This window comes from Dipodomys spectabilis, unplaced genomic scaffold, assembly GCF_019054845.1.
Source record: "Dipodomys spectabilis isolate Male_0828 unplaced genomic scaffold, ASM1905484v1 ptg000409l, whole genome shotgun sequence".
NCBI classification, from domain to species: domain Eukaryota; kingdom Metazoa; phylum Chordata; class Mammalia; order Rodentia; family Heteromyidae; genus Dipodomys; species Dipodomys spectabilis.
The window spans coordinates 724,727-739,728 of record NW_024871086.1 but is presented as its reverse complement, the minus strand read 5'-3'; the positions used below and the strand labels follow the sequence as shown (position 1 = coordinate 739,728).

General features: G+C 35.8%; 1 pseudogene; it reads left to right on the top strand.

Moving 5' to 3' along the window:
• The first annotated feature begins 4,240 nt into the window (after nucleotides 1–4,240).
• On the top strand, nucleotides 4,241–4,353 carry LOC122096986 (annotated as a pseudogene).
• Nucleotides 4,354–15,002: the final 10,649 nt, after the last annotated feature.

Sequence of the window (15,002 nt, the reverse complement as noted above, 5' to 3'; positions counted from 1 at the left end):
GAATTCTAGGCCTAAGGAACCCAAGAAAAATGATCTAAGGACCTGCTTCTGATAATCCATTGGGAGAATGTGGACAAAGGTCTGGGAACACTATTAAATAATGTATGATTTTCATTATGGAGCACCATAATGTGCACTTCTCCAAACAAAAACTTGTTATGAATATGTGCTTGCATGTGTGTGTTTTAAATCTTATATCCTGAAAGGGGAATTCAAAAAGTCCTACCCACTAAACTCCCTCAGCTGCCCACTTTAAGTCTGAAGCCTGGATTGATCCTCTAGCTGATCCAAGGATGCAAGGCTTTGAACCTTAGTTTAAGAAGCTGATTTTTATTTTTGAGCTCTAATTTTATTTTATTTTTTTTTATTTTAATTTTTATTTTTTGTGAACATACTGTACAGAGGGGTTACAATTACATGGGCAAGATAATGAGTACATTTCTTATCAAGCATTGCAGCCTCCTCCTTTGTTTACCCTTCACATCCCTTCCCAGCCTCCCCCTGCCCCCCCCACCCAATCCCCCCCGCCCCCCGCACCAAATTTGTAAAGTTCGTTTTTGACATGACAACTTGTACTGCTCATAGTTGCATTGGGTCCACCTGTATCCTTAAACGACGAGTTTTTCCCAATCTCCTCCACAAATTATACCGACATCAAATATAGTGAAAGCAGGGGTTATACTGTGGTGGAAGGACATACAAAGTTACAAAGAAATAATCTTATAAATGAGTTAGAAACAAATGCATGAAAGAAAAAAAGACATTTAAATACATATCTAAGGGTTCATTTTCCTAACATTACATTATCTGATCTTTCCTGTTTGACTCATACATATACTAGATATTGCAAATAAGGGAAACCATGGGACCTATGTTTCTTTGGGTTTGGCTTGCTTCACTTAATATAATTTTTTTCCCAGCCTTTCCATTTCCTAACAAATGGGGAAATGTCATTCTTTCTGATAGAGGCATAGAATTTCATTGTGTATATATACCACATTTTCTTGATCCATTTATCTACTGAGGGGCATCAGGGTTGGTTCCATATCTTAGCTATGGTAAATAACGCTGCAATAAACATAACTGTGCTGGAAGCTTTAGTGTGGTCTTGTTTGCAAACATTTGGGTAAATGCCCAAAAGTGGGATTGCTTGGTCATAGGGGAGCTCTATGTGGAGTCTTTTGAGGAACCTCCATATTACTTTCCAAAGTGGTTGAACAAGTTTACACTCCCACCAACAATGAAGTAAGGTTCCCTTCTGTCCAAATCCCCTCAAGCATCTGTTGTTGTTAGAGTTCTTGATTATAGCCATTCTAACTGGGGTGAGGTGGTATTTCAATGTTGTTTTGATTTGCATTTCTTTTATGGCTAGGGAGGTTGAGCATTTCTTCATGTGTCTATTGGCCATACTTCCTTCTTCTTCAGAGAAGTTTCTCTTCAAGTCTTTAGCCCACTTATTTATTGGGCAGTTGTTTCTTTGAGGATTTGTTGTTGGGGGATTTAATTTTTTGAGTTCCAAGTATATTTTAGATATGAGACCCTTGTCCATTGTATGGCTAGTGAAGATCTCCCAATCCGTAGGTTTTCTATTGATCTGGCTAGTTATGTCCTTTGCCATGTAGAAGCTCTGCAACTTCATGCAATCCCAGTTGTCCAACCTTTCTTTGATTTGTTGTGTTTCCGGGTCTCTATTAAGAAAATTTTGGCCTGAGCCAAGGAGGCCTAGGGTTTCTCCTATTCCATTCTGTAAGGTTTTCAGAGTGTTTGCTTTGACTCCGAGGTCTTTGATCCATTTGGAGTTGATTCTGGTGCAGGGTGATATATAAGGATCTAGTTTTAGTCTTCTACAAGTAGTTAACTAATTTTGCCAGCACCATTTACTGAAGAGGCTGTCTTTCTTTCATTCTATTATTTTAGCTTCCTTATCAAAGATTAGTTGGCTATAGGTCTGTAGGTTCATTTCTGGGTTTTCAATTCTATTCCATTGGTCCTAAGGTCTGTTCTTATGCCAGTACCAAGCTGTTTTGATTACTATGGCTTTATAGTAGAGTTTGAAATTTGGTATTGATATTCCACCAGCAGTGTTCTTTCCATTGAGGAGCATCTTTGCTATTCGGGGTCTTTTATTGTTCCATATGAATTTTTGGATTGCCTCTTCTTTTTCCTTGAAGAATAAGGTTGGAATTTTGATAGGAATTGCATTGAATTTGTAGATAGCCTTGGGAAGTATTGCCATTTTCACGATATTGATCTTTCCAATCCAGGAGCATGGGAGGTTTTGCCATTTTCTAAGTTCTGTGTTGATTTCCTTTTTCAAGATTTTAAAGTTTTCATCATAGAGGTCCTTCACTTCTTTGGTTAAATTAATTCCTAGGTATTTTATTTTTTGAGGGGCTTTTGCAAATGGACTTTCCTAAATTCAGCCACACTTTTCTCATTGTTGGCATACAGAAAAGCCATTGATTTTGGGGGGTTAATTTTATATCGTGCTACTTTGCCAAAGTTTTGAATCAGCTTGAGTAATTTGGTAGTGGAGTCTATGGGATTCTTTAAATACAAGATCATGTCATGTGCAAAGAGGGAGAGTTTTATTTCTTCTTTCCCTATTTGGATCCCCTTTATGTTTACATCTTGTCTTATTGTTGAGCTCTAATTTTAATGTTCACTTGGTAAACTAAATCCTCTATATCCCTGTCTCTGAGTAAATACGCATCAACATGAAATATAAAGTGATTTTGATAAAAAATAAAAATAACTCAGAAGAAATTATAAATGCAAAAACAATCTTCATAGAAGCAAACTCCCAGAGATATTTCATGACTTTGACAAGGATAAAGTGGGTAAAGTTAATATTAATTTAGAAGTATGGCAATGCACAAAAACATCAAAAATACTCATATATTTCATTATATAATCCAAAGTAGAAAGCAAATGTTTTTTAGATGATTTTTTAAAACCCAGTCTTTCAGGTACAGGGAAGGTGGCTCAATGGTAGAGTGCCTGCCTTGCATGCATGAGGCCTTGGGTTTGATTTCTCAGCATCATATTAGCAGAAAAAGATGGAAGTGGTGCTGTGGCTCAAGTGGTATCACTAGCCTTGAGCTGAGGGACAGCACCCAGGCCCCAGAGTTCCAGCCCCATGACCAACAAAATAAAAATAAAAAACAAAACAAAACACAGTCTCTCACTTTTGTGACCTCAACTCTGTAATAACTCTGCTTCAGCCTAGGGCTAATATTTTAGGTGTGGACATTTATCAACACTCCTGAATCAGACTCTACTTAATCATTTTTTAAATACATATTTTGTTCTTAATTTTCCTCTTTATAAATTCACATGCACCTATAAAAAACGGTGTGGCCATCCCAGTAACCATCTCAAAGTACCTCCTAATGACAACTTACAAAAAGTTCTATTATATTACAACAAGGAAAACAATGCTACAAATAAAGAAAACCAATAATTAAATATTAACGAATAATAAAATAAAAAACGAAACAATTACCAGTGTTTTCAGTATTTGAAGTGTACTACAAATTAGATTTTATTATTGTCATATTTCTTTACATTTAACACTGGCTAAGATTATGATGTTCAACAAGAATTTTATAGGCTATGAGTAGTGTTTAAAGTCACCCACTAAGATTACCATTTATAGTTCATCTCATAATTTGTATATGGCTTATATCATCATTTGTTCCTCACTAACATATAAAGTAAGGAAGGCCTACAGTTTTAACAGAAACTGTGTAGTTAACATAGTCAACTCTTTATTCTGGCCTTTACACAAAGACTTTGCAACTTCTCATTAGTAAAGTTTCTATAAACTCTGAAATGTACATACTTAGTAGTATTTATCTGCTACCATAAATCTTAAATACTTTATAGAAAAGTATTATGACCTGTCATACAGTCCCAGTTTTGGCATATATAAGCAAATATCCAAAAGTAAATATATTTAAAACATTAAAACTTTTAACAAACCTTAACACTTGCTGCAGTGTTCATTATGACAGGTCCCTTGTATAGAATAATTGATTTCCTCCTCCTACACATCTCTTGAACAACAAATATCTGGATTTATTTTGTTTTTGACATGTCAATCTTGACTTTATTCTTAAATGTGTACTTATGTAAGAAGTACATGGTTCTCAAATTTCACAACAATTCTTTTAAACTTACTTTTTGTTGATTTGTCTAGTTTAAAAAATCAACTACAATTTATATATAAAAATGTTCTGTGCTCAATTCAGCATCATATACACTAACATTGGAATGATACAGAGAAGATTAGCATGGCCCCTGCCCAAAGATGACAGGCAAATTCCTGAAGAATTCCATCGCCCAATTTGTTAGGAAATGGAAAGACTTGGGAAAAAAATTATTAAGTGGAGTAAGCCAAGTCTAAAGAAACATAGGTCCCATGGTTTCTCTAATTTTCAATAACTAATATATGTCTGGGATAAGCAGAAAAGGTCAAAAGTTATGTGTATATGACCAGATAAGATTATGTTAAGGGCCGGGCTCTGGTGGCTCACTCCTGTAATCCTAGCTACTCAAGAGGCTGAGATCTGATGATCGCGGTTCAAAGCCAGCCCCGGCAGGAGAGACCATGAGACTCCTATCTAAAATAAACCACCAGGAAACCGGAAGTGGTGCTGTAGCTCAAGTGGTAGAGCACTAGCCTTGAGATGAAGAGCTGAGGGACAGCACGCAGGCCCAGAGTTCAAGCCCCACGACCGACCAAAACAAACAAACAAAAAAGCTAAAAAAAAAAAAAAAAGATTATGTTAAGGGAAATGAACCCCAAGTTAGGGACACAAGTGGTTTTTTTTTTTTTTTTCTTGATATCGTTTCTCATGTACTTATAACGTGCAGTGTGTTATTTTTGTTTTTGTTTCTTTATATGTTCCTCCCCCATGCTATAACACCTGTTTTCACTGTATTTGAAGTTGGTGTGCCTACTTCTTGTATATATTTTCCTCTAATTTTCTGAGGGGAAGGAAAAAAAAAATCCTTAAATAGGGATACAGGTTGACCCATTGTAACAATGAGATGCACAAGACACTATGTTGTAAAGTGAACTTTACAATTGAGGCGGGGAAAGGGAGGAGGTTAATGGACTTGTGGAGGTGGGAGGGAAGGGATGGTAGGGAACCAATAAAGGAGGAGGTAACAATACTTCTTAGGAAATGTACTCATTACCTTGCACATGTAAGTGTTACCCCTCTGTACAGTATTTTTACAATAAGAAAGTAAAATTGTTCTGAGATGGAAGAGTTTATTTCCTTTATTTTACTCATATAATATCGTTAGCAAAGAAATTCATGAAAAACTCCGATATGAAGGTATTTTGAATAAATATGTGTGTGAACGCACGCATGTGCTCAAGCATTTGCATGTGTGTTGGTGTGCTCAGAGTTTGAAATCAGGGCTTCAAGGTCTTGCTAGGCCTTTTCTCTCTAGATTGGTGAGCTACTAAATGAGCTACATCTCCATTCTTGGCCCTTTGCAGGTTCATTAAAATTTTTGAAAAATAATCTCATGAATTTATTTTGCCCTGATTTGCTTCCAACTTTTATCCACAGATCTCAGGCTCCTGAGTAGATATCCCAAGTAGTTAGGATTATAGGTATGACAAACCAGCAAAGGCTTTCAGAATAACGTTAAAAGTAGAAGAAAATTTACTTCAGAGGGGCATGTTTTAGCATCTCCAATTTTAAAGCATTTTGGAGTTATTATTTATGATTTTTTATTTTTGGATACTTATAAGACAGTAGGTGATTATATTGAAAAGTTTTAGTACTTTTTATAAAGGATACTGTAATTGTGGGACAGAAGATATTTGCCTCTCTTTGGACCTCAATGTATAAGCTCAGTTCTGTGCATGATAACCCAATGTCACCAACACAATCTGTGCTGAAGGCAAATGTGACAGAAAACAATCACCATGGGCAATATTTAGTATGCTATTATTTCTTGGACAATATGAATATTGAATTGAGAGTGTCATAGAATGGAGAGATTTTATCTACCTTTTGTGTATTGCTGGAAGACTTTCGGAAACTTTGACTCATTTCCTTCCTCACTGTGTGTGTCTTTAGGCCATGCACTTACTGCCTTTAATTACAATTTTTCCCAACACTAAAATGGTAATAACATTAGCATTATAGCAAATGTTATATTAACAATTAAGGGAATAAAACTTGTGAAATACTTAACATAAACTTCTAGGAATGAGCTTTGAGTTTAGCCAGCAGTCTTTTTAAAATACTAAATAGAATGTGATAAGTAGTACAGAAACCATTACAGGTAGTAAGCAACCAGAAGCAATATCTATTGATCATGCTGCTTCCAAGGAAGCTAGGTGGATAATTTCTCATGCTGTAAATCAAACTGGTTATCTTATGTCTTGATAGTGTAAAAATGTGCAAAACTGATAAAACATAAAAGTATCTGAGCAGTATAATGTGTTTTACAACATTTAACTTACATCGCAAAGATAAAGAAGACAGAAAAATAAATTCTTTTTTTGTTGTCCTATCATAGGTCCTTAGAAGGATGAACTCTTTCCTCATTCTTATACAGGCATCATCGAATGAGAGGAACTGTAAATTTTTTTGTTTGCTTCCTTCCATTTATTCTTCAGTTTGAAATCTGAGCTACTTGAGACTGAAACAAACCAAGGGAAATTAGACAAACAGGCTTTGGAAAGAGCAATCAATGTAAAATAAATAAACTACAGCCTTGTAACAGTTCTAACTAAATTGAGTTATATAGTGTCAGTTGTTAACAGAAAATGATTTAAGCAATACCATGTTATTGAAAACTGAAAAATGTTAGGAGTTGCTGCATTTTTTTTCTTTTCTACTACCTCGAATTAATTATTGATCTGGTTTAGCGAGATTAAAGATGAGATTAACCAGAAACTGGATTAAAAATGGACAAAAGGTCTGAATATACATGTTCTCCATAAAGCCCTGAAAATTGCCTGTGGGTTTACAGAGTTATGTTTAATATAACATCTATGCTGCCTTAATGGATTTTGAGCAGAAGTTATTAGAGAAATATAACTCAAAATTTCTATGATACAACTTCATAACTATTATAACTCATCAAAAAATCAATGGAACCAGTTATGGTGGTAAAGGCTTGTAATTCCAAGCATTTAGGAGGTTGGATTTAAGTCTAAAGCCAGTTTAGGGTACTGCAGATAGTTAAAACCTGCCCTTTATTACCTTTGAATAAAAGGCAATAATGTTGGTGAGAGTGTGGAGAAAAGGAAATTTTCTACACTATTGGTCAAAAAACAGATTAATATTCTCATTATAGAAAGTAGTATGCAAGTTTCTAAAGAAATCCAAAGTTGAGATATCATCTGACCCACCAATCATGTGATTATTTCTCTCTGGGTAACTCGTAAATATATCTGTAGTTCATTGTTATTCACATCATTCACAAGAGCAGCAAAGATATAAGTCAATGTACAGTGTTCAACTACAGAATAATAAAGCAACTGTGGTACATGCACAAATATCTTTTTCTGTTTCATCCTTAAAATAACAAGAGACTGCTCCCATTAGCCACAAATTACAATGACCTGAAAGATGTATTTGAAATGAAGAAAAGTGTTGTGTTCTGATCTTTGTAAACACACACACACACACACACACACACACACACACACACACACACCAACCTCAAATATTAAGACAGAATTTTTTGTTTTAAAGTAAAGCAAAGTGGAACTTCTCAGGCATTTTGTTCACAATGTAGAAGATACTAGATATACAGTATGAGGTATATGGTTGAAATGTACAACATGAGGATACAGAGGACAACAATGGCCTTACATAGGAATGAAGCAAAGTAAGTAGGAGTTGTTCTTCCTAGTAGGGGTTGCTCTTTTAGTTGTTCTCCTTTCAGCAATGGATAAGATGAATGTAATTCTTTCAATATACCTGCCAGTTTACAGAAATGATAACCAACAATATAGCAATAATGTTGCACACTCAACATAGAAAAACCTGTCAAATTAAAATACATGAGATTATCCTTGATGTAAATTATCCTTGATGTAAACTAATCATTACAAATAAGGAAAACCATGGGAACTATGTTTCTTTAAGTCTGGCTTATTTCACTTAATATGATGTTTTCCAAGACCTTCCATTTCCTTACAAATGAGGTGGTATCTTTTTTTCTGATGGAAGCATAGTATGTGTGTGTATGTGTGTATGTGAGTGTGTGTGTGTCATTTTCTTGATCCATTCATCTACTGAGGGGCATCAGGGTTGATTCCATATCTTAGCTATGGTAAATATTACTGTGATAACCATAATTGTGCTGGTAGCTTTAGTGTGGCTTTGTTTGTGGTCATCTGGTTAAATGTCCAGAAGTGGGATTACTGGGTCTGAGGGAGCTTTATTGTGTACATCAAGGATAATCTTAGTAGATGAGTAGAATAGCTCAATAGCTATGTACATATGACCGTACAAGGTGATTCTAAGTGAAATGAACTCCAAGACATGCTCTTTGTTGTTGTTGTTCTTAATGTACTACGTGATTTATTTTTATCCTTTTGTGTTTTCCCCACCTATGGTTTATCCCCTGTAGTCACTGTATTTGATTTTGATACCTGGGGTATTTTAAATATGTTGATCTGAACTGGGGAAGGGGAAGGACAAAAACAAAATAGTGAGACAAAGGACAAAGGGAAAATCTATGCAACAGTGATATTCACAAAACAATAGGTTGGAAACGATCTTGCAAGGTGCGTTGGGAGGGAAGAGGGAGAAAAATGGGTGAAGGGGTAACAAGTTAGAAAACAAATTAATTCATTACCTTAATTATGTAACTATAACCCCTCTGTACATTACCTTGACAACAAAATTTAAATAAAAAATAAAATATAATATATGAGAGCAGCAATACAGTCGGTGGCACTAGGGGAAATTCTGAACTATACAAAAAAAGTAGAACAGCTGTGGAGAGCAGCAATTTGATTTTAATGTAGGAAGTAATAAACTAGCATACAGATTTTCAGCCTCATGTCAGTCACAAAAAAGGAAAACAAAATGCATAATCAACAAACCAATAGAGATAAAATAGAAAACTAAACAATTGAGGTGAAGAGATGACATGGATCAAGAATAACAAATGGCACAATTAGAAAACATTAACAAGATGGTAAGTTTAAAAAACATTACCCATAATTATATTAAATGTTGTTTACATCACAATTTGTTAGAACTATAATTCAAATCACAGTTTAATAGTATATCATTTTAATAATAGTTTATTTGTTATTGATTACTTCATATTGAATGTTTAATATATAATTTTACTTTCTGCGTGTATAGAAAAGAAAAAAGTGAAACTAATTTTAATAAATTAATATAATAATTCAAAGTGTATCCTACACTCAGCACTCATCTTAACATGAAAAAATAAATTATTGCACATGACTCTTGGTATTAGGTGGAAGGGACCACACATTACAGGAGGGTATGACTCCTCTAATCTAGCTTAAATTGTGGAAATTTGAATTTTACATGCATGTTTAATTCCTGTCTAGGTGACATCTAAAACATATACAATCCTATACACGAGGAGTATTTCAGATGGTACTTAAAAGTCACATTCATTAATTAAATTTTTATTATTTTGTACCAAATAAATATTTAAAGAGAGACTGAATTTCTGAGTAGATGATGGTGTATATGTGCCAGATTATTCATATTGAGGCTTTTATATTTCTGACATTGTTTCTAGAGTCGGATTTAATTTTCCATAAGGGGTTAAGTGCACTATATTGGATATATGAAAGTAAACTGAATGTTTATTCCATTAATCCTTTGCCACTTGTCTAATCCTAATATAATTTATCCATGTGTATGAAGTAATGAAAATAACAACAGATAAAAGCAAGATAAATCAATCTGTAGTAGACAACTATTTTCTTCTTTATTTTCATAGTTGGTCCTCTTTTACACTACAGAATATTCTTGGGAAAATGTGCTCCAGGCTGGCCACAACTGCAGAATATTATGGTTTCATGTATCATAAGGTAAGGAAGGAAGGGGACCTTCCTTCTAAAAGTCTGCTCCATGGGATGTGATCTGCTTCATGGTGCTGAATTGGAAATGAACAATGTTCACTGTCAACCTTGAAAAGCCATCTTGATAGACCATTTCTATAAGTGGTTACAGAGGATTATTGATGGCTTTGCAAGGATGCCAGATTGCCTCATTTTGAGACAATTAACAGGAATTTAGTCAGCTGTTTTTTGTATCTTTAGGAGAAAAACCCATTGGCTCTAGGTCAGGGGATCACTGCAACCCAGAGAAGCAACTACCTTGAATAGTAATCCTAGACCTCTAAAACAAAAAAATACCACACCAAACAAACAAACGGCTGGGAAGGTAGCTCAGTGGTAGAGCGCATGCCTTGCATGCCAGAGACCCTGGGTTCGATTCCTCAGCACCACATAAGCAAAAAGAAAAAAGCCGGAAGTGGCACTGTAGCTCAAGTGGTAGAGCGCTAGCCTTGAGCTCAAGAGCTGAGGTACAGCGCCCAGGCCCAGAGTTCAGGCCCCATGACCGGACTCAAAAAATAAAAAAATAAAAAACTCCAGTAAGCACAGCCAGTCAGGTCTGATCACATCCTAAATGAAGTCAAGCAAAAAACAGAAACTGAAAGTCATTTAGCTGATAAATAATATATTTTTTATGAGGCAGACTCAAAGGAGACTCCAGAGAGTGTGTCAGAAAGACTGAACAGAGAGACTAAAATTGATCACATAAAGATTAGAAAGTAGAATTCCTTGTAGAACAAATAAATCATAGAAAGCCTATGCATGTAAGAACAAGACAGAAAACCAAATTCTAGAAATGCACATTTTCTTAGAGGTCAGCTTAATGAATTATCAATGGAAATCTTTGAATTCTTAAATATTTGACATCATGTGGGAGAAGGTTGAAGAGAATGAAAATGTCATCAGTCACATTAAGAAGTAATCAAGCAAAGATTTGTTATAAAAAGAGAAAACAATTATTCCAAAAGTGGGAATCATTTGTTTTGATGTAAAAGTTCTTGATTTAGGTGCTAGCAATTTCCATACAATTGTTCAGTCCCACAGCTGAGTTGATACTGACTGCAGTATTCCTGCATGAAGGAAAAGAGAAAATTTACAAATATCTGATGAAATGAGTTGAAGGTGAAGTGTTCTAATAGTGATATCTGAGATTTAGACACAAGTGAAGAGGTGGATTTTCTTTTCTAAAAATCCTCCATTTTTAGCCTGGTGCGAATGGCTCACAGCTGTAATCCTAGCTACTCATGAAGCTGACATCTGAGGATTGCAGTTCAAAGACAGCCTGGGCAAGAAAGTCCCTGAGACTCTTATCTCCATTTAACCACCAAAAACCAGAAGTGACACTGTGGCTCAAGAGACAGAGTACCCACCTTGAGTTGAAGAGTTCAGGGACAGTGCCCATGCCTAGACTTCAAGCCCCTCAAACAACAACAACAACAACAACAACAAAATCTCCCTTTTCTTGGACTGCCAACATCTTTTCCTAATATTCAACAAAGAAGCCATTTTGTCACCCACTACCTTTAAGTCCTATGCTAGTTACTGCATAGAATGATTTGTTATTTATGTCAAAGGGTTCATATTTGTGGAAACAAATGCCAGCAGTAGTAACTTGTTTTCCAGTCCTTGAACTCTGGACCTGGGCACTGAACATGGTTATACTTGTAGCTTTCATGTGAGCTTGTTTGTTAATTTTTGGATTACTGCCCATGAGGGGAATTACAGGGTCTTAAGGGAGATATATATTTACTCTTTTCAGGAAACTCCATACTGCATTCCACAGTGTTTGAACAATTTAATTTCCAGCCAACAGTGTAATAGAGTTCCCAATTGGCTGCATCCATGCCAGCATTTGCTATTGTTAGCTTTCTTCATAATGACCGTTCTAACTGGGAAGAGGTAAAACCTGTCTTGTTTACTTGTAGATACCATAACTGAATGAATCCATGAAACCTATATTATTCTGTCTGCATTCCTTTCTCTTTTTTCTTAGTAGAATTTTCCTAAACCTTTCATTTTTCTTAAGACTGGTAAAAAGTTATCCTTTCTAATGGGTGAATAGAATTCCATGGTGTCTGTGTGTGTGTGTGTGTGTGTGTGTGTGTGTGTGTGTGTGTGTAAGATGACTATAGGCCCATGAGTTCATTTCTAAACCTTCTGTTTCATCTGTAATTTTGTAATTCCATATTAAATTTGAATTGCTTTCTCGAATGCATTGAAGAATATTGTTGGGATTATGATAAGTATTGCATTGTTCATAGTTTGGGGGCAGTATTGTAGTTTTCACTATATTAATTCTTCCAACCAGGAGCATTGAAAGACTTTCCATTTACTTGAATCTCCTTCAGTTTCCCTTTTTATATTTTTAAAGTTTTCACAGTAAAGGTTAAATTAATTAATTCCCAGTTTTGTTGTTGTTCTTTTGTTTTGTTTAGATTTGTTTTTATTTTGAGGCTAATACATATGAGGTTGTTTTTTGGATTTCAGCCTAGTTCCCATTGTTGGTAACACAGAAAAACTACTGATTCTTGTGGGCTATATACCGTGCTACATTGCCAAAGGTTAACATCACTTTTACTATCTTAAGGCAGGAAGCTATAGGGTCATTTCATCTGTAAAAAGGGATAGGTTTACTTCTTCCCTATTTGAATCCTCTTTATGTTTTTCTCTTCCCTATTGCTTTTGCTAGATAGTCCACTACCATATTGAAGAGTAGTAGAGAAAGTGGACATCCTTTTCTCATTCCTGATTTTAATGTCTTCATACCGCCACTGTTACGTAATTGCTAATTATCACTATCATATACATATTCAGTAGTATACTGAGGAACGTTCAATGCATTCCTAGATTCTCATAACTTTTTAATCATAAAGGGGTACTGGAGGTTGTTAAAAGCTATTTCTACTTCCATATAGACGATAACATGTTTCTTGTCCCGGCTTCCGCTGATGGTTTGTATTATGTTTAGTGACAAGAATATTGAATCCAATTGTATCCTAGGCTGTATCCTATTTGATCATACAATATGATTTTTTTGTTACTGGCAGAAATTGGTTGGTGAGAATGTTTTAAGAAGTTCTGTATCAATGCTTATCAAAGAACTGATTTCATAGTTTTCTTTCTTTGGTGAGTCCCTATGTGATTTGGGGAAGTCTAAATCTAGCCTCATAGAATGTGTTTTGATAATTCCATTTCCCTTTCTATTCCATTGAAGAGTTAGTTCTAAGTATTGTAAGTTCTTTGCAGGCCTTAATTTCATGGTAAATTCATTGAGTCCTAGATTTTTCTGCAATGGAAAGTGGTTTATTGACATTACATTTTCATTACTTCTTATGTGTTACTTCTTGGTTCAGATCAAGTATAGGAAAGCATGAATTTCTCCAGGATTCTCCAGGTGATTGGCATACAGTTTTCAAAGTAGTCTCTTATAAACTTCTTAATTTTTTCTTATTTATGTTGTGATGTCTCATTTTTGTCTCTAATTTTCTCTATTTGGGTGAGTTCTCTTATTTTTGGGGGGGGGATTTTATATTATGAAGGTGATATACTGAAGGGTGGGTTACAGTTACATAAGTAATGAGTACATTTTTGGGGGGGGGTCTGGTCATGGGGCCTGAACTCTGGGCCTGGGCGCTGTCCCTCAGCTCTTCAGTTCAAGGCTAGTTTGAGCCACAGGGCCACTTCTGGCTTTTTTCTTTTTGCTTATGTGGTGCTAAGGAATCGAACCCAGGGCCTCAGGCATGCAAGGCAAGCAATCTACCACTGAGCCACCTTCCCACCCCCATGAGTACATTTTTTAACAGTATTACCCCTTCCACATTTTGTCCTCCTTCCCCCAACCCTGACATCCTACTCCCCCAAAGTTGTAAAGTCCATTTCTAACATATCGCCTGTATATCACTGTTGCTTTGGTTACAAAATAATTTTGCAGGTTTTGACAAACACACAAATTGCCCACCACCTCCCCTGGTAAACTAGGTTTAAAGTCGCTAAGTCATGTAAATGGATAATGCCGCACTCATTATTCTGGACAACATCTTCAGGTTGTTTGATGCTTTAATTTGTTGTGGTTGTTGGTGGTGGTAGGAGGGCCTGATCTCTGGGTCAGGGCACTGTCCCTTATGAGATCTTCAGCTCAAGGCTAGTGCTCTACCACTTGAGCCAAAGAGCCATTTCCAGTATTTTTCTGCTTATGTGGTGCTGAGGAATTAAACCTAGGACCCTCATGCATGCAAGAGAAGCACTCTACTACTGAATCTCTTTCCCAGCCCTAATGCTTTAATTCTTTAAATTTTATTTTCTTTTTGTCAGTCATGAGTTTTAATCTCAGGACCTGGGTGTAAACATATCCCTGAGTTCTTCAGCTCAATAGGAGCCCTCTACCACTTGAGCCACAGTGTCACTTTTTGTTTTCAGATAAGCGTCTTTCAGACTTTTCTGTCAGGGTTTGCCTTGAACCATGAATTTTTAAATTATATTTCTTTAACGTGTTTATTGGACTATTACAGTTTATCTGAAATTTAAATTTTTCTGTAAACCTTTGTCTTCAAGTAATCCAATACCATTAAATATTACATTTAGAATCTATTCTGTAGCACATCCCTTTATTTATTTTATTGTGAAAATACCATACAGAGGGGTAACAATTACATGGACAAGCTAATGAGTGCATTTCTCATCAAGCATTGTTGCATCCTCCTTTTTTTCCCCTTCCCATCCGTTCTCATACCCACCCCCCCCCCCGGCTCTCCAAACACCGCCCTGCCCACCCCCCACTCTCACTGGCCAAAGTTGAAAGTTCTTTTTCTACATAATGACTTGTACGTCTCATTGTTGCAATGCGCCCACCAGTATCCCTATTTAAACAATTTGTTTTTTCCCATCCCCTCCACAAATGACACCAACA